Consider the following 22,163-nt stretch of genomic DNA (forward strand, 5'->3'; position numbering starts at 1 on the left):
AGTCAGAGCCAGAACCCTTTTGTAGTGATACTTACGCCATATGCCCTTTATTGAAGAACGAGTCTATAACAGATGTAAAACGATTAAATATATTAAGATGTCAAGAGTTAATAGCCCTTTAAAGACCTATGTCTATGTCTATGACAAAGGGGTGTGATGACGTATAATTAGCTCACATTTAAACTAGGTATTCTTCGTCATAAATAACCTATAGTATTAAACGCAACAATATTCATCAATTAATTAGCGATCCGATGCGGGTGAACATAATTATGTAGAGCTAAAACTAAATAAGTTGATCGAACCAAATACAATAGTTACATATACTTATGTATTCTTGGGTAGATTTATATTTACATATCAGCCTGAGGGGGCAAGTTGTTATCTGTATACAAGCGTTGAGTTTGTGTTAGCGTTACGTTTAGATGAAGTTATTTAATTTCAATCAGACTGAAATCGTCATAAAGTAAGAAACGATATTTGAACATCGAAACTATAAAATAATAATAATATTTAAAAAAAACTACGTGATCTTTCAATGAATAATTGAAAAAAAAATCGCGACCTTGCAGTAAAATAAAATATTTTTATGGGTTTACACACATATGCACGCATGTAAAATGTATGATATGTAAATAAATAGCAAAATTAGGTAATTTAAAAGTCAGAAGATCTGTACTCAGAGTATATAGATTCTGGGGTGTTCATTAGAATTTTTCTACTATGTTTATCAATCATTTTAGGTACTTGCTTGAATTGATTCGGCTGTTACATTATAGCGGGTTCTATTTGTTTTCAATACGCTGACGCTGACGTAATAACACTTTTACCACTAAATATTTTATAAATATTATATATACTCCATATACTTGCAAAAATAAAATTCATAATAATAACACTTCACAAAAATAACACTTTTACCACTAAATATTTTATAAATATTATACATACTCCATATAATTGCAAAAATAAAATTCATTCATCGATAAAAGCAGAAATAAAATATAAAAAAGATGACTCATGTCATAATCCAAACACATACTTACCGTGCATAAGGAAAACGGATGAAGAAATCTGATTGCTCAACCTACTTGATACTGAACCTGCCTACAGAATACAGCACCAACTATACACACTTACTGATGAAGTTCTCAAAATCAGCCAAGGCCAATCATTGTCTAATCGGAAACTTTTACCGGCTTATTCGTGGAATCTAATTCCATAATCGTTCGCATTATTCTACGGCCTCTAAGAAAACTGAGTTGGGTCATATCTTCATCATTCTCATCGTATGTTTCGATCAAAAACTTTAGACCCCTGTTACCTCGCCGTCGGTGTTACCGCAGAGTTTACGCACGCCATTGGCTTATTTCGTATTGGTACCGGTGAACTGACGGCTGTGGAATTTGTTACCGATTTTTTATGTCATTGTTACTCAATTTAAAAGAAAACATACATATGCGTTATGGTGCAATGTGTTGTCAGCTTAATAAAATGCTGTATTTCGATTATCTTGTAAATGAAAAAGACAAATAAATTTTTTGATGTTTCTGATATTTATAAAGGCAAAGAAAGTCTTAAAAAATCCTTCAATATATCCATATAAAATATAATAAAATCAAGACATTATAATAAAACTACGTCAAATCCGATATTCTCCTGAATGAAAGTGGTCAATTTTAATGCAATATTAATGTCATTCTTACTCTGATCAATCACTCGCAACTAATGGTGCACAGGGCATCGTTTTAACGACTAAGTTAACCAAACAGATTCACTATAAGGTCTGCATTTCAGGTGAAGAAATCGTGGTCGCTCACTGAACAATTAATGTTTTTTATTGTGCGTTTTCTTACTAAATCAAACATTTTTACTATGATGCATGTCTTAAACACGTTTTAATATTCAAACCGGAACTTTCCTATGGTATCAAGGAGGTGAATCACCCATAGTCATTGTAGATAATATCTATAACCAAGTTAGATTAGATAATATCTATAACAAAGTAGGACACAAAATGCCGAACCCTCTTCTAGTGGAACGGAAGGTCTGCTGATGACAGTCAACAGTCCGCCTTCTCCTGAGGAGTTTTACGTGGTTTCCTCCCAGCAATGAGCAAATGCAGAGAAGTTCCTATTTGACCCACACTAGATGATCCCTCCTGTTCCCAACACAGATTCAAATAAAAACATATTTAATTAGCTAGAAGAAACAAAAATCCACTAAATGATCTATAAACCTTGTACATAATAAGCAAGGTAAATAATAAATGCAATTCCCATCTAAAAAAAAAAAAAAAAAAACCAAGTTAGATTCACGAACAAAAAAGGTGATCTAAAACCATCACAGTGCTGTAAAAAGTGCTATCCTAACATATTTATTTTTACAAAGTGGCCACCTTTATCCACGTTTAGTAAGGTAAAAAATGTAAGACATTCGGTTCCTTCGTACTAAGCCAAGTGGAGTTGGATTAAATATTACTAATATTAATTTTTGTATTTAAAACATATTGTTTAATTTAACTAAAAAATAGAATTTATAAAGTAATATTAAAAATAATACTACAACCATTCGATAAAATATATGATTGTAGCTAAGATTTAAATAGATTTCCATCTGAAAAAATTCGTACGTCTTCTTCGAACTTCCATCCGAAATATTATATAAAGAAATGGGCGAGTGGTGAAAACTTAAAGTGAATTGCCATTTTTACCAATGTGTATTCGTTCTCCTCTTTCAGATCTGTAGTACCGATCACCTTGCTTTCATATAATTGACGATCGAGTTTACATCCCGACGGTATCGTATGATGCGGTGTAATGGGGCGTCGCATGGACACTATTAGAATAAGGAAAAAACAACCAGAGTGTGCAAAATAATAAAGGAATTTTAATGCCATTACGGATCTAAGAACCAAGACTCGTTGGAAACAAAAAGATGTACGCGGATCCGCATCCGGCAGAAGCTTTTCCTTTTAGAAATGCATCTGTATGGCATTCGGGTACAGAAAACATTATACGTAAAGAAAAACATTGCGTTCGAGTATTTATTTATTAATTAAAAAAAAAAAAGATTTTTATTTAATTTATAAAACATATTTGTGTCCGATTATTTTTTAAATATTTTCCTATGTTCCATTAAGTTAAGAGATTACATTTTATTTTCTGAAATGTATATCATCAACATTTTAAAAACGATTTCATTTAACCTCAGTATTCTAAAAAAAATATTTTCTTGAGTACCTCAAATCCACTGGGTCAACGTATTCGATCATTGGGTCAGCGGTGTGAGTCAGTTACCTACAATTATGATAATGTGATGACAGAAATAATAACTAACGTGTAAACAAATAATGGCGTTCTATTTTAAATCTTAAATAATTACCATAATTTTTGTTACTTAATATGACCATTTTTTTAACATGCTGCCTTTACATGAAATGCTTAACTAGACTGACTAACTAGCCATCACGCTACTTCCAGTAGGGATAGACAGAGAGAATATAACGCCTCACCACTCTCTCTCTGCAAACATTCTTTGTTTCTTCCACATTCGTGTATCTTCTCTTACATGCCCGCCAATTAATTCGACTCCCGGTCTTTTAAGTATATCACGTACCTACTTGATCATGTCGAGCTTTTCTCGGTCTTTTCAGCTTCAATTTTCTCATTACTACATTCGACTCTTATATTTATTTTAGTGTTCTTTACTCACTCGTTCCTCATATCCAAACCATTGTTTCCCAACTTTCTTAGTTTCATGAATAATATTTATCCTTACCCTTGCATTCATTCCTTGTTTCATCATTCGAACATATATGTGTCATACATCAATTTGATTATATTATTGATCAAACAATAATAATATGTGTACTTAACATTATATGTACACAGGGGGGTTACATCCTACGTAGATACATACGTATATCCTTACAGTGAAAATGTCATGCCAAAGAAAGCATGTTCTGAAGTACATGTCTATGGTATCCTATATGTTCAAAACTCAAAGAAGGAAGGCAGTCAACTGGTTAAAGTTAAGGGAATTCTTGTCACATGTAATAACATCCCATGTCAAATTAACAGCATCGTTAGTACAGTGCATAACACGAAGTGACGTCACCCCGTCACTTACAGGTTACATTAGCGACCTCACAATTTTGACGATCTTCACATAATCGTAGGTGATATTGTCTGCATGCTGAAATATGATATTTACTATGGACACGCCTAAAAAATGTTTAATACATACATATGTAGACATAATCAATAAAAACTGTAAGAAATATTTCGATTTTATAAAACTGATTAATAAATGATGTATATGTTTTCACGATTAAAACTCACGACTGACCGACTTCGTTAACATCATGTAACTGTTTTAAAGCAGGTTACACTACATACGTCTTCTTCTGATCCATATTTGCCTACTACGCGGTATTTGTTTTCAACAAATTTTCTACAATAATAAAGAAATAAGCTATAAAAAGGCGCATATTGGTGAAACATTAGTCCGGTAAATATTTTTAACTTTAATAAAGATATCAATTTACAGTACAAAAGTACTGTAAATTATATTTTCTTATTCTTCAATTAGAGCTAGAACTGTCAAAAACCAGGTTTTAAAGATCTTATACGCCAGTTTTTAAATGCTCCGCATAACTTCTATTTGGTGTTGGGTTCCTCTCATCCGTAGTGATTAAAGTCGTCAGTTCACTCGCCGCTGTTGTGTTTTCTGTCGCTTCTAATAAAGTTTTTTTTCAGTTACTCTTAGAACAGAGGTTCTGAAGAGTCATTTGTTACTTTTTCAATCCAAATAGTTCTTTCCACCCTTCCAATATCACAACTATAACGTTCTTTATATTTCTTTTTTTTTAAGTAAAGAAAAATATTTCTATTTTTATTATTTACATAAATACTATATTTCAATTTCATACTATTTCTGTGAGCCTATGCGGCTCATTATTAGAAATAGGTATCAAATTGTGGTAAAGTGGGTCGAACCGAAAATCTCTGACTTAGAGTCCGCGTCACTAACCACGGGACCACAATCTGACACTATCCCTCTCCGACTCTCTATACCTCATTGTCTTCGTCCAGATCTCGCTACCATCGTGTCCTATACTCGGACATAGGTTTTGAATAATTCATTATTTTTGTTAATAGGATAATGAACATTGATCTTTCCCGATTGCACTTCCTAGATACTTTCAACTTTCTACTTGCTCTATATTTTGAGTTCATGTTCATATCAATATTTTAGTTTTATAAAGGTTAATATTGAGGCTGTATTCTTTAATGATAATGTTCCCTAGATTGAATAGCTTTTTAGGTTATTCGAATAAAATAAAATCGATTTATATCTCGTCTCAATCCTCTCTTCCAAGGCCTTGTTCAATATTAACAATCCTCACACAAAATACACAATGTCAACACACGCATTACGAAGTAATTCGCAACTCACTCAGTTGGAATTTCCTTTATGTTGACGAAAGAGCCAAGCAACAATGTGACTCACTACTCACTACTGATTATATTAAATTCTGATTGAATTCATACTGACGGGAGGATTAATAACACGTATGTGCCAATGTACACAATACAGAATGATCAGAGCGTGTTCAATGGCCCGGGAGAGCAGCGAACTAGGACTCATTTGTTTGAATATGACATTACCGTTCATTAATTGAACAATATTAAAACACATTAATTGAATATATAATTGTCAGACTGCATATCACAGAAAAAATCTCCTATTTAAATGACACACAAATCCACCATTTCACACTACATGAAACACGTAACGCTGTCACTTCCAAGTAAGACTGTAAAGCTGTTGTCAATAAACATATCTGCTAAAGTGGCACAGAAGACACGTTTGTGCCGTGGCGCAGGCGTATGTGTTAACCGCGTTAACAAAGTGCATTATCTGAATCTGAATAAATCACAAAAAATACGTTAATCATATCGATTAGCACAATATGAATATGAATGTATTAGCACAATATGAAACCCATTTAAGGGTTTGATTTCTCAATTTCTATTTAAAATGTCATGTTTCTCGCAACAGCAAAAAAGTAGTAAAAATGAAATAAAAGTTCGTGGTAAAAACATTTATAAGTTATTAATAAATTGCGATACGAATAATAATAATAATAATAAAATTTAGATAGTTTATATAGCGCCATTTTCGCAAAATACTACCTCAAGAAGGAATTTTCAAAACCAAGTCCTGAATATTGACAAGTTATTGATATGTATGTACATACTTATATACAATACAGTACAAGTCCTTGGAATCAAATTTCTTCATTTTATAGGATGTCAACATCCTGTTTTTCAAATTGTATAGAGTGTGTATGTCGGAAACCTGTGGTTACCCGCAAGCCAAGATTAATAATAATTAATTATTAACCTAAATATTGTGCACTATAATATGACATGACTTAAGTAGATATGTATGTACATATAAAACGTACCTTCTGCGTGTATTTTTGTTTTTTAAATGTAAGTATTTAAAAATGGAATTGTCAAACTTACTAATGTATTTTACATATAAATATGTATGTATATATTAAAATAAGTTAATCGAAAAAAGAAACGAGAGTGAAAGAAAAATGACCTTATTAGAAACAATAGAAAACAGAAGTTAACAAGACATGTTTTACAACACAACGAACTTAATATAATATGTACTATGCGAGACCATAATAGAGATCTGAAACCCCCGGATTTGAGCCGAGAACGGTGGAAGATGCTACATGGACAAGAGCGTATATTTTATTTCTAAGTTTATTTATTAGCGCGATTTTTACTGAATTTTAAGGAATGTGGTATTACATTCTTGTTTTTTTTATTTTTTATTAAAAAAACATCCTTTCCATTTAATACTTCATTTTGTAAAGAAAAAAAAGTAAAAATATTATAAAGAGAACGAGAATGTAATGTTTGTATTCTCGTGCCTACAATTTTTCACGCTCGATTGTCAAGTTTTGGTAATAGAGTCATCTGATTCGTGCAATAATCGGCAAAAGAAGAGGAAACATAAATCACTCTGACTTCTGCATCGGAGTTTGGAGCACTCCTGCACGCAACTAATATGCCTCTATCCGATTATTAACGTAAAATATATTCCAATCAACACAAAGCCGTCAGTGTCCTGCTCAACAATGAACCCGGCGCTCTTTTGTGCGAACGAATATCATTTATTCGGGAGATTGTATTGATATATCGAGGATGAATAGGGATTCTTGTAAATGCTCCTGTCAATACACGATCCTCGCTTCCTTCTCCATTGTGACTTTGATATTGTTTGCTGTCGTTTGACTTTTGTAGTCGGAAGGTCCAAGAGAGGAGAGAATGTATGAAACAGATCTGTCGAGAGGCGAGGCAGGAATACGAATGCTCCCTTATTCACATGTCAGCAGATAAAAGGTGATGTGTTTATTTAGTGCGTTTTTGCGTGCATACAAAATTCAGTTATGAGAATTCGGACAAGGGGTGGAGTTAGAAAAAAACAATAATTTACGGTCTGTAAACGAAACTTTTATTATTTCTTCCAACCTGCTAAAATTGTACAATTTTAGTTATTCAGGTGCTCGTACTGATTGTTGTGAGCCAAAAACTACAGAAAACGAACATATTTTCGTATCTCAAAAATTCACTTTTTCTTCAAATAACTAAAGGTGCGCCTCTTCAGGCGAAGCTTCAGTACCTTGCAACTCGAATACATAAACGTAAACAAACTTGTATGAGTACGAGTAGGCAGCCATTGACTGCTATTCTCCTCTTCGTACATACCGTTCCATTCTATATGCATTTCCTTTCCTTACCAAAATGTCCTACACCTTAAACTCCGTCACTTACGTCATCTTTGTCGTATTAAATATATTCCACTGCAATATCCAAAAATCTGAATCGCAGGACTGATCACCTGGTCTTCATATAGTTAACGATCAAGTCAACCCCGTAGATTCGATGCAGTGCCTTTAAGCACGCTTGGTTGTGAATTGGAATAATACAAAATAAAAGAGCAATAAGTAGAAATTATAATTGTAGATACAGCAGGCCCTCCTCATGCAAACAGCTAGTGCCCTACCACTAGCTATAAGCACGTAAATATGATATTATGAATACATTCATTTAATGAACTATACTACTTAGGGTAAGGAGAAAATCATCCAAGAATTTACAGAAAAGATAGAAAGAAAATGTTTTATATGGATATTTTTTTTAATTACAACATCTGCCGTACCTGCTTTCGATTTATGATCGACGCAATTCAAGAACTGCTAAAAACGTAATCTATTGTCACTACTGGTGAAATTTCGTGCCTATTGGAGCGATGATATGCAATTCAGAGGAATTTCACGCTGTTTTTGCGTCACTTTAGTCATCGCTGACACGACCTAGAGTCGAGTCTAGGAGAAACAGGTTACGTGAGATGTGTATATTATTTTATTACAATACTGGATGTGTATGTGCATGACGGCAGGGGGCAGGGGAAGTCCCGGATCCATCATTCATACTGCTGATTCTCTTTATCAATATTGACAACCGATTTTGATGGTGAATTGAAAAATCACATTCTTACACCTTCATCTCAAGAAGCTCGGCGGTATGCCTTTATGTTGCCATTTTTTTTAAATGAGTAGGTAGTAAGTAACCTAGAACGTAGAACCTTTATTTGTACAATTCTTCTTTCTCATTTCGTGAAATAAAATATCAATAGAATAGTTATTCAGTATTGTGAAACATAAATTAGAATCCTAAAATATGAAAATTGAAGAAGTGGCACTAAAAAAGCTGATCTTAGGCGTGGATGTTCGGGAAATTCATAAAAGTGGAAATATCTCGAAAACTAAGGCGCTTTTACAGAGGTCATGTTTTCATTTTGTGGTGAGTCATGAGCTGGCCTAACACCCCTTAAAAGGAATACCTTGGATTATGGGACACCCTGTATATATTGTGTGTGTATGTGTCTTTGTATTACAATTTATAAAAAATACAATTAACATCTTCATGAAAACCATAACTGTTAATTAACGCTTATTAAAGTGTCAACGTTAGCTTATCAAAGCATTCTGATAATATGATTATTAGAAGTGATTGATATATCGGTTTTTATTAAATGCGGATTCTCCAGTTCTTCGGACACGTTGCGCGTGGCAACGAGGATAGCCTGGAACGACTAGTTGTGATCGGTAGCCTGGAGGGAAAGAGAGGGAGAGGAAGATCCCTACACGATGGACCGATCAAATTAAGGCAGCAGCAGGCACCTCAGTGGTTGGAGCGCTACGTGCAGCGAAGTCAAGGGATAACTGGTGAAGAGTCATTGCTTCTGCAAGGGTCACAACCCTCAGCAATGTAGAATAAGACGGAGAAGAAGAATTAAATGCGTATAATCCTTTTGAAGGTCAGAAATTGGCATAATAATAATGAGAGAATAATTATATTTTACTAATGAACCTTGATTTGAGCGAATACTTATCATTGTTTATTTAGCTAAAACGATCCAAACGTAATTCAGTTAGAGATTTCTCACCTGAGTATTATGCAAAAGTAACAAGCAGTTGAATCAAATTACTTAAAAAATTAACCTTTGAAATGAAATTCCTCGAGGGGTCTGCCACGCCGTCATGGGGTCCGGAGCACCCGCGGGGGGCAGAGCGCTAGACCGTGCTGTTTACTCCTAACCTTATTACCCAAACAAAAGGGTTACCGTAAATAAGTCACGCACTATTTTTACTTCAGCTTCTCGCAAACTTTTCATTTTGCCATTAATAACTCTAGCTTCTAGCAGCCCCTAAATGGCGAGCCCCGGGGGCGCGACACCCCTTGGCCCCCCGCGGGTCGCGCCCTCCTGAGGGGGGTCAATTTGATATCGGAAATTCTATTGATAATTCATACTTTATTTCGATAATGAGTAACGCCGAATTTATTAGTTGCTGAAATGTTTGCTTGTTTGACGGGGCACTGACATCCCGCTGTTGGAGAGTTGAACAAAATGTTGCCGAATCTCAAATTTCGGATTGTGCCTTGAAAATTACACACACACGCGCGCGCGCATGCACACACACAAACTAAGGTAAAATAAAGATTGATGCACACAACATATCTCGGGGAATTATTACTACCGTATACCAGCATGAATATAAGCACATACTTATTTACATACATACAATACTTTTGCCAATCAAATTTAGGCAAACTACATAGAATCCCACACTTCCATCCTAACACACACTCCTGAATTCATCCTCCTTCACTTATTAACAGTAATATGATTTTATTTAAATTCTTTAATAATGTATTTGGCATCTAAGTTAAGAAATATTATATTTCATTAATTTTTTATTTAGTTTTTGTTTCAAATCTTCACTCATTTTCATTTATGGTATTTTTATTATGACTTTAATTTTCGTTTACATAAAGATACATATCGATTATTTTTTTAAATGTTATTTATTTCCCTACAGTCTAATAATAAGATAAGTTTTTTAATAATATCAATATGGTTAGTAAAAGTACTTATGTTGATATGTATACACATATGTGTATGTATGGCGGGTTTGTATAAGGAGATGCATGAACGTGGAAGAGGCGTGAATGTTTGCAAAGACAGAGTGGTGTGGCGTTATATTCTCTCTGCCAACCCCTGCGTGGAAGCGGCGTAATGGTTAGTTAGTTATTTAGTTTTGTATACACATAAAATCCATTTTAAAAGTAATGCTTATGTTCCGGTACAGACTTCCTCAGGGGAAAATTTTTAAAAATTACAATTCATGGTAATCCTATTTCCTTGCAGTAAAAAACACATAACATTATTAAACTTATGGAGTACAGAGGCAATTTTAAAACCCCAAAACACGCTAGCTCGCATCTACTACTTTGAGAAAGTTGGGGCTTGTGCGCCCGCGTACCTTGAGCGCTCATGGAGTACCTAGCTGCCAAGGTGTTGGAAATGGCCATCTATGCCTCCAGTGACAACAAGAAGACCAGCATTACCTCCGCCATCTGCAGTTGAATATCCACAATGACGGGACCTTAACAAGCTGCTCTCCGGCATTACCATTACACAGTGAGGCGTCCTGTCCAACATTTTGGCCATGCTCCAGCCTAAGAAGACCGAGAAGAAAGCGCAACAATACGGCGGCTCCACTTTCCTGCCTTCAGACTCACCCGACGTCATTTTTCACTTATATATTTTTTAAATTTTCTCTCATTATCATTTTCATATCATATTCCATACCTGTATAAGCGCCCTTGGGGTAGTTTTTTTACGAAAATGGCGCTATATAAATCATCCAAGATTATTATTATTTTTTTTTTAATCAAAGGATGCAAATCATTAAAAATATTCATACACAGCATAACTCACAGATAAACAACACAAATCACTTATAATATTTATACTACAGAAAAACATAGAACAACGCTCATAGAACCACGGGATTAAAAAGGCGGAATTAAAACGCAATATTTCGAAAGATTACCCTGTAAAGGTCATTTACTTACTCCCATTATCCATAAAGTCGAAGAACGAAACTATTTATGAAGGAGACAAGTGACTGACAAATATTTATAAATGTGCCCTCGTTCTGCAAAACACAGTGAGGACACAGTATTGTAAATTTAAAAGTACGATATGATTATTTTTTATAATTAACCCCATAAGCATATTTAGGTTTAAAAAATTCATCTGTAAAATGCCATTATTTGTTATTGAAGGGCTGTTTTATCATTAATTGCATTCCTAGGAGCAGCAATTTGCAGAATTTGGGGCGAAAATATTCTATTATTGTTCAGAAACCCTACTGCTATACGTGATCTTTGCTCCCCTAAACAATTGTGTGCTCTTCAAACTAACAAAGGGGAGTTTTTTTTATTTTTCTGAAGGGCTGACATTTTTATAAAATTTATTACGGAATACTTACACTAAATTGTAATTTATTTATTGAATTAAACGTATATTACAAAAAAATTAAATGCATTATAAAATAAATTCCGAAGATATCATTTTATTTTCTTAGGTACACCGCTAACTCATTTTAGTAGTAATATTTTTAATGATAAAGGGGTTCGTTCCATTTATTTCTCCCTTAATGAGATGCGTAACGTGTAGTTTTATTTACATTTATTCTTTTGACATTATAGTTTAAGCGAGAAAAACTAATTTTTAAAATATTACAATTGAATCAAATTATTATTAAAACTAATGTTATAACAATTCTTTTGTGTTCCTTGATGTTTTAAAGGTATTGCTGGTACATATTCAATATTTTTGCCACTAGAAATATGTTACTCCTTTAATATACAATTTGATTTTAGGTTACGTGTTTATTTCAGTTCACTGGTAATAATGATCTTGATCTATTTAAAAAACCGAAATATTTTTCACACGCGACCATTTCGAGGAGACTGGGGATGCTAGTATCACATTCGACAACGTTCCGTGTTTTGACGTTTTAAATCCCCCCCAGAAATGGCAACTATGACAGTGTGACAATTATTTTATTATTGTTGGAGCGCTTAAAACTGGTCCTAACCCTCCTGCTGTAAATACTGATTGACACATTAGACATTCGACGAAGGACAAGTATAATATTATACGTAACACAACACGTATTGTTGAAATTCGACAAATGAATTGTTGTTAGGATAGAGTCAGTTAGATAATCTTTGTTTTCGTGATATCTACAAAGCGCAATCTGCCGCCATGGGTTTGAGTGATTGACGTGAGCCGATTTCAAATTCATTTAAATTGCCATACGTTAAAAACTGTCTCAGTTCGAAAGGCGGACTCTCTTCTATATGTAGTAGACGCATCTCAGACACAGGGAATCGACCAAGTAGAACTATTAATAATAATGTTAAACAAATTGCTGGAATTTTTAATCTCGTCTTTGTCAGCTATTGAGTCAAGTAGTGAGAACTAATTAAAGCCATATCACCCTCGTCTACCCTTCGACAATCAATTTAACCTTCGCTGACGAGTAGGTTGGTAATTTAGGGAATATTGTATACAGGGGAAATCGCTTTTAAATATACACCCCCACAGCGCATACCAAAACCATCATAACTTTGTTTAACCATATAAACGGCCGCTTTTAAACATGACAATTTTTTTCCCAACAAAAACTGGATTCTAGGAGTATGTAGTAGCTTTACGAACTATTTGATTGTAAAACAGTTTAAACTCTTAACCTACTCAGTTGCTCTTTCAGAGATAAATAAATATCTAACAGAAAATTTGTATTACAAAAAAGCAGGGAATTCCATCTCCGATCCTTATTTTTCTATTTAAACGGTGCTTCGGCCGCTAATAGCGTAAGTCCTTAACCCTTTCAAGAGTAATATCGTATATGTATGAGAAGCGCCAACTCCAAAACCTTACCCGGATGAATACTGGCGTATACAATATTACTGCAGGAGACAATGCATAATTTTTTTTGGTTTGTATATATGATTTGTAGGTTCACATGATCGAAAAACAAGTATTTTATTTGCTTACGCGTAATATTGTAACTTAACTCTATTTCTGGGCTATTATTTCTACAGACTTCAAAATTTTGAAGTCGTTTGTTGATAAGTATTGCTAGTTAATTAATTATATCGAAAAACCGAAGATGAAGCGTTACTTTTTCACTGTAATTGTAGGTCTGGTATAGTTTCAATTCAAAATTATTTCTCTTTATAAGGTTAATAATCAATACTATATATTTCTAAAAATTTTAAAATTTACGTTTTTCTTTAATTTAAGTATCATACTTTTCGTATTATATAAATCTTAAAAATCACAGAAGACATTATTAATATAAACTCAAACACGAATTATGATTTTACACAATTTGTTTATATTAGTGACTTCTTTTTTGCATTTGACACTTAGACCTTGCACGGTGAAACGTCTGTCGCAAAATATGTTAATGAATTTAGTAGAATCATAAATCGTGTACATATTAATAAAAATAATAAATTAAGCAGTTGAACAAAGTAAATGACAACTAGTCAAATAATGGATTCGATTATAATGACGAACTTATTTTAGTGGGGCAATTTTTAATCGATTTAGCATTTATACTTCTTTTTAACTGTCTAATCAATCAATGGGGGTTGTGTAATTTTAGTTACTAAGTTTTTCCTCTAATCCTCCTGTGCAATAAAGTTCACTAAACCGTCTGGCGTGTATTTAACACTCAAATTACAGCTAATTTGTGTCAATCACCGGCGTATCAATAGCCTTCCGATCAACAGAACAATACTCAATGCTGGTGGAGAGCGTATCAGTGATCGGAGTACGATATATAGTATGTACCAGTCTCCTCTTTCCTGTCAATATTTCATTGTGTGCATCCTGCCTAAAGAAATCCGCATAAAAGGAATCAACGCGAATGACGGAAATTTCGCAATTTATTTTTACAGCCCATCTGTTTTACAGATTTCTGAGTCATTCAAATATTGAAGCAATACTAGAAAAATAGTGACATCTATTAACAGCCTTTCTAATTTGCTACACAAAGAGAGTAGGTATATGTATATTATATTCAATTCATGATTGCTGTTGCCCACATTCACCAAATCAACAGTGCTGTCACAGGTGGATAGTATTCTATAGCCACGTAATTGTAAAATAAGCGCGTTTCCTTAACCACGTGATCCTTTTTTAAAAAATAAATAACCCACAAAGCCCATATTTTTAAATTAAAAGTTTATATGTAGGTAGGATAGGGGGGAAGTTATGAAAAGTACGTCATAAATGCTTAGACCAACTGAAAATAAATATTTCTTGAATTAATTTCGCAGTCGAGCGTCTACCCAGGCAAGCTACGGGGCCTGTTATTTCATACCAAACATTATCCTCGGGTTGAGACGTGATGGCTAGCTGCCTATTGAAACGTAATTTGAATTTTGTATAATCGCGTGCCATTATACGCGCTAAGAGTCAGATATATTTTTATGAACGAAAGTACAAATGCTTTTGCAATATTTTACATATAAAAATACGTGCGCATATGTTAAGTTTTATTTGAAAATACGTTCACACATTCGCAATGCCGTTTAATAGCTGCTAATTCGGTACGTAAACCACGCTTGACAACGTGTTAAATATATATACATACATACTCGTATATATTAAAAAATAATAATAATAAAATAAAAAAAAACACCAAATCAAATAATAAATTCAAAGCTTCCGTCCTTCAAGAAAAAAGCATTTCCTTTTTTTCTTTGGAATATAATTTATTGATGACTTACGATATAGACGTCAAATGTAAAGCACCTTTATGAAGATATTTGATCAAAATGGCGCCACATAAATTAGATAAATTATGAATACTCGTATTGTTACCATATTCACCTGTGATTGCAATGCAGGAGTTCCTTATTAGTCTATCGGTGTTTATGTGCGAGTAGACTGGAACAGTTGAGAAATCACAGTTGAGACTTGGAGAACTAGAAGCAACTCAAAGATGAAAAATATATTACCTTAAGGTCAACTGAAATCGTCGTGTCTGGGTTCATATTCTATCTATGACTATACAAATCTCACAACCACTAACCGTTTTGTTTATTTGAACAGTTTTCAATCAACGCTTCTTAAGATCCGGATTTACCGGTAAATCCTCGACACGTGTCCACATAAGGGGTGAACTATACAAGTACAGAAGCAAGGGTGGTGTATTCGCCATTTATTTTCTATTTGTTACGTTGTGTGGGGGTTCCGGTAAAGGGTAAACTCAGATAATACAAGATTCTGAAAGAATTAGATTACTCATTATTTTTAGATTGAAATATATAAAACGTACACAATGGGCTTATTATTTGAACGAAATTAAGACAATTTTACGAAATTACGAACGGGACTATTTTTCTTTTTCAAAACTTTTTTTCTTAATTATTCAAAATCTATATATAGAGATCCTTACTTAGAGATATTATAATATTTTGAAGAGATATTACTCAAATTAGAAGAGCCAAAAAAGTGTGCATATTTAAAAAAAAAATACACGTTTCGCATTCACAACTATGTATGTGTCAAATAACCAAAATAGGCGAAGTTAACGGATTTTTAATGTTAAAATTTTGAAAATTAGGAAGCTTTTGGGGGCCTAATGGGATGGAATGTTCTTTTTCAGTAGTTAAAAATAGTGAAAGTAAAAATATTTACCAAAAACTACTAAAATTGCAAATTCAATCATCGCAGATATTTATTTTAAAATTACATCAGAGCACTCTTGAGATAATAATATGTTACCAAAATGGTGCCATTAAAATATATTACTAGATATGTATTTTTTTTTAAATCTTGATAATTGGGGTTTATCAATTTCCAAAAATCCTGAAAAAAAAAAACAAAATTTGGAAGATTGGTCTCCTATAAAATATTTATTATTTTTAAAACGTGGTGTGAATCAAAATTCAATTTTTATTTTACCTTTTATTAAATCTACAATTCATTGCTTTGAACAATTTTTCAAAATTGATGGCGACATATTTATATCCTTATTATATACACAAATATATTTTTGAATTTAATACTATTTTTAAAGGCCTAACCATCCATGATTAAAATAGGGATTAAAATATGTTAGAGAGAGCACAATCCTATAAAGTCTGATTCGGAGTCTACAACACTTATAATGAGACCACAACCAGACTCATGTTTTATTTCGCTTTCCTATTTGACTGATTTAATTTTATGATTGGTGTTGTTAGTGTTTTTATATAGCAGGGAAGTATTAATAATAAACACAGCAATTAAAATAGGGATTAAAATATGTTAGAGAGAGCACAATCCTATAAAGTCTGATTCGGAGTCTACAACACTTATAATGAGACCACAACCAGACTCATGTTTTATTTCGCTTTCCTATTTGACTGATTTAATTTTATGATTGGTGTTGTTAGTGTTTTTATATAGCAGGGAAGTATTAATAATAAACACAGCAATTAAAATAGGGATTAAAATATGTTAGAGAGAGCACAATCCTATAAAGTCTGATTCGGAGTCTACAACACTTATAATGAGACCACAACCAGACTCATGTTTTATTTCGCTTTCCTATTTGACTGATTTAATTTTATGATTGGTGTTGTTAGTGTTTTTATATAGCAGGGAAGTATTAATAATAAACACAGCAATTAAAATAGGGATTAAAATATGTTAGAGAGAGCACAATCCTATAAAGTCTGATTCGGAGTCTACAACACTTATAATGAGACCACAACCAGACTCATGTTTTATTTCGCTTTCCTATTTGACTGATTTAATTTTATGATTGGTGTTGTTAGTGTTTTTATATAGCAGGGAAGTATTAATAATAAACACAGCAATTAAAATAGGGATTAAAATATGTTAGAGAGAGCACAATCCTATAAAGTCTGATTCGGAGTCTACAACACTTATAATGAGACCACAACCAGACTCATGTTTTATTTCGCTTTCCTATTTGACTGATTTAATTTTATGATTGGTGTTGTTAGTGTTTTTATATAGCAGGGAAGTATTAATAATAAACACAGCAATTTCTATTGAATCCAAATTCTGAATTACAAATGTAAAAACTGGATTACAGTAAAAAAAACATAGCCAAATCTAAAAGTTATAATTCCTATGATAAGAAGTAGAGTATACCAGCACTAATCATAGGTATCTACGAAAATATACCGTGCTTTGAATAAACTTAAATCTTTTTCAGCACACATACATATGTACCCCGTACCCCCATTGTCTTACAATGAATTACAAACAAATCAGAATATCGGTGCAACGTGCTTCTACTCTGCTGGGAAGGATTTAGGGCAACCAGCCCGCATGCTTACAATACTATCCTACTGTGTATACGTGTATTCATATTCAAACATAAACTACTTTATTTTCTATAGCTATGGTCACTTCACAGACCATATGAGGCGTTTATCTGCGGATTTAAAACAAACTGTATTATGTATCGGTATGGAGTTTGATATTTCGTCTTTGAATTAAATGAAGAGCTATCAGGAAGCATGTTATTAAGATATGAAAAAGTTTAAAATAATTAAGACATTAAAGAAAGGTTATGCATGGACTGGAGTAGTAGTACGCTGAACACAATAATGGAGGTATCACCGTGGAAGGTAGACTGGTAATGCATATTTGACTGCTAGCTCCCATACTGACGTATGCTGAATAGTTGTTTTGTTAACCGATTAGGAGTCGGTACATGGTATTCGTTACTTTTTCAGGGTTTTATTTATTTACAGCTTAGTCAATTATATACGAGGAGCTAGAAATATGCAATAGGCAATCAAATCAAAGTGATTCAGCGTCGAGATTTACTTTTATTAGATTTTTGGATTAGATCACCATCAATGCTGGAATTGACAGAGGGAACATAGAAGTAGAGTAAAAAGTGCTGTTGAAATGTGATCTCTTAGTCAAACGCGTGGAGAAATCGTTGTTTATTAGTAGAGAATATGAATTATCGGTTAAAATAAAGAAAATAGAATAGATCGCAAACCTATAAGTTTACTTGAAAATATTCTTAAACGATATCTGAAGAAGTTTGTGCACGTGGAAAATATTGAATCGATAATTTAAAAATGATGACGATGAGGGCCAAGCAATACTTGAGTGAGCAAATTAAGTTGAGCCTGATATCTGGCATAGCTAATTTTGGTATTTTCCTACTTTTACACCTCCTAGCTACGTTACCGCGAGCCAATAAGTCGAACGGGATCTTCTTATTTTAATCTGTGTTAAAACAAATAAACTGTTCATTCTAAATAAAATAAAATAATAATGGAGCGTGACTTATATAAGTATTCAGTACTGGGAAAAAAATTGACCACCCCCGCGTTAGATTGAGTTGTCATTTTCTATAATGGCAGTACCCAAAACCAATTTCACGACTAAATTTATTTACACTACAGATTATGCAACAAAATCTACATTATTATATCGTGCTCGGTTGGATGTGTAAATATTCAGTAAATGTAAACGAAATAAAATAACGGAATCAAAATGTCTTTTATTACAATACCTCTCTCATTTTCCTTTCGTTGTCGATAATTCGCTTTTGACATATTGTCGCAGTTTTGCTACATTTCTATTGAAGGGACAATACTAAGGGATTCAGTATTCAACCCTTTATACGTAACGCCTCCCCTAAGCAAAATAGTAACGGGGTCGATTAAAACTTATAAATATTCCCATAATGTTAAAAATGGAAAAAAAAAATACTTTAAAACACTTTATTTATTAATGTTGAACTTTCAATAAAGTAGTAATAAATAACTTTTTACTGGGATCGTTTAGTAGTTGACACATAATATGTGTGTACTACTAAACGATCCCAGTAAAAATTTATTTATTACTACTCTATTGAAATTTCAACATTAATAAATAAAGTGTATATTATACTATGTATTTATATATTTATAAATATATAGGCAAAATAAGTTTATAACGTGAACAACGTTTTTTTAAAAGTGCAGGTTTCAATTTATTTTGCAACAAGTGTCTTCGATAAAGCGCTTTATAATTAAACTAAAAGAGTTAGAGAAAAGTCCCTGCTAAATACATCAAATATTTAAAATGTAGCGCTTATATAATACTGCAATAAAATTATATCACAACGGCTCATTTTTATTCGCTTTGCCGTGCATAATTCACTAACTTTATTGATTCGGACTGCCGATCCGCGTTCTCCTATTTTTATAATATAATAAATTTATAGCTGGTAGTTAAACTGAAAATCTACTAGATCATTTATAAATTATCTAGTTGCAATCCAGTCCAATCACATTAATTATTCATTAATGTCCCAGTGGACTCGATTTCCTGCTGGGTAATGTCTTTACATCTAGGCATAACTACTAATCAGTAAAAAAAAACTTCTGAAAACACGTTCCCTTCGATAGGACTATGAAGCTTAGAAGTAATTATTTTTAAGTTTAACTATGGCTATAGTATTTTATGTGTTAAACTTTAATCATCTACTTTGTTTTCCTTATCAATCACTCTGGCGACGTCATCTGACTGATTTTCTTTTTTTTTGGCTTTCATAATACAAAGGACAGAAAGTATAATAAATTTAATTTGGTAGCAAAAATATCAAATGAACAAAGAAACAAGAGTCACTGAAACAAACTTTCCATAGTTAAAAATAAAATTTCTACAGCAGGTCAGTTTACCTTTAAATTTTGTAAAAAAAAATAAACAAATTTAATTTATTGTTTAACAACGATAAATCCTCATTTTTCCCCATGTATTACCGAAAGCCGACGGGTCTATTTAACAGACTAAAAAAGTCAAAATATAAATAATCTCCGGAGATTTCTCGAGACCCCTCCCCCAAAATTCCAACAACATTCAATGAAGGCGACGTTAAACGTCACGTTATCAAATAATTTATCATCAAGTTCGTGTAATACACAAGTCATACACAAGGCACGGCGCAATGTCATGCCCTGAAGGGATTAAATCATCGAACAGATAAGGGCAGGTCTTATCGGTGGCGTGTGGCCTTAATCAACAAAAAATAGTGCCCTAAAAATATGTCATTAGCGATATTTTAGCTTTTCATTTCTTGAAAGAACCTACTCTACTGTATTTTAAAATTGATAAAAAAATACGTAAAATTTTATAATAACGAGTAAATATCCCGGGGAAACAAGCTTTCCAGCTTAATGAAGACGGCCGGATAATTTATTACGATTTGTTACAATATACACGTACATTATGTACTCATATCTAGAAATATATTTTCATCTATATTTAAAGTTATCAGTAAATATCAAAGATGCTTGATAATATATTATAATAATGGTTTTGCTTACTGTAATATTGTAATAAGTTATTCTGGACTGATACCTGAAGAGTAGCATCGTAACGCATCCCCATCCTGGTATAGTACATACTGTATATGGTATAGTCAGCTGATACTTGTCGTTATCTGTCATTTTTATGTCTTGCTTGATGGCTGTCAATGCTCGACGTATTGTGAAAATAACATCATATTTTTCGTTTAATCAGTTTTCGTTTGGTCAGGAACCAAAATAAGGTTTAAACTACAGAAGTGAATAAGTAACACAACAATTAAGACGACACTTGAACGCATTTTTTACGATTTATCACACAACCTTTCAATTTAACTTTAATGACATGACGGTCTAGTCATGCGCAAATTGACCAATAAATAACCAATTCAAAAAGACATTAAACATTGCACAGGTAAGTACGGATATATTTTTTTTTATTGAAAATCTCGTTATGTTTATCGAAGGCGGCCGCATTCGCTTTGGGTTTTTCGACACCTTTCAAGAGCCCATTAAAATTTACTGTAATTTAAAAGATTTGACCTAATCTGTTTTTTATGCATGGAATTGTTGTTACAAGGTCAAGTTTTAATAACATTTGCGAATACGCGCCAAATTCGGTTAAAACAATTTCATAATACTACTTCCCTCGCTTCCCCGTATTTTTGAACGTTAAGACTTCACAGAAACTAATTCAATTTATTTTTATTTTTCGTCCTTAAATGTAGTTAGGTAGGTAGTTAGTAGTTAGGTACTAAAAGCGTGTTCCAATCGGACACACGCTATTCCAGGAGGTCGCTCGTCACCGGGAGCCGGGGAGGGTCGGGGAGCTCGTAGGGAGTAGGAAGCGGTCCCGCGGGTTAAATGCTACAATATAATAAAATGTCCAACTAAAGGGCGTAAAGCAATAAATTCATCCGATAAAAAGGGTTACGGTTTCATTGATCCCTTTCTTTATGTGTACACAATGCACTGTGGAATAATTTAACGGTCAGAATCTATAATTATTGACGGTGATGGTAATCTGACTATTTGCAATTGATATAACACGAGCGCTAACTGAGATATCAAAAGCAAATAACTGTGCCGAATGTGACAAAAGTTTTAGGATTTTTTGGTCGATTGTCTGCCTCCGTGAAATCTACACCACCACGAGGTTACCCTGGAGCGCGGGCAGTCCCGCGCTCCAGGGTAACCTCAGGGTAAGCTCAGTAGCTGGATGTGTCGATACCATGGTGCGCCCTACAGCAGTGTTATCCTGATCGTTAATTACGTGATGTCCAGGTGATCAGTCTTTCTCTTCGGACTTTAGTTCAGGGTTATATCAGTTCAGTACCAAAAATCGGACATTACTATAAATAATAT

At 33.3% G+C, this 22,163-nt stretch overlaps 1 long non-coding RNA gene across 1 annotated transcript in view; it reads right to left on the reverse strand.

Moving 5' to 3' along the window:
* Positions 1 to 16,323, reverse strand: part of LOC148306004 (uncharacterized) — a 30,921-nt gene extending 14,598 nt beyond the window's left edge. The window contains exons 1-3 of the long non-coding RNA XR_015838066.1: positions 16,168 to 16,323; positions 15,560 to 15,753; positions 15,358 to 15,452 (exon numbers count right to left, since the gene is read on the reverse strand). This is a non-coding gene — a long non-coding RNA (uncharacterized LOC148306004). The remainder of the gene's footprint in view (positions 1 to 15,357; positions 15,453 to 15,559; positions 15,754 to 16,167) is intronic.
* Between the last annotated feature and the right edge of the window lie 5,840 nt (positions 16,324 to 22,163).

Source organism: Brachycentrus maculatus, unplaced genomic scaffold, assembly GCF_059751285.1.
Source record: "Brachycentrus maculatus isolate JH-2025_06_01 unplaced genomic scaffold, ASM5975128v1 h1tg000257l, whole genome shotgun sequence".
NCBI classification, from domain to species: Eukaryota; Metazoa; Arthropoda; class Insecta; order Trichoptera; family Brachycentridae; genus Brachycentrus; species Brachycentrus maculatus.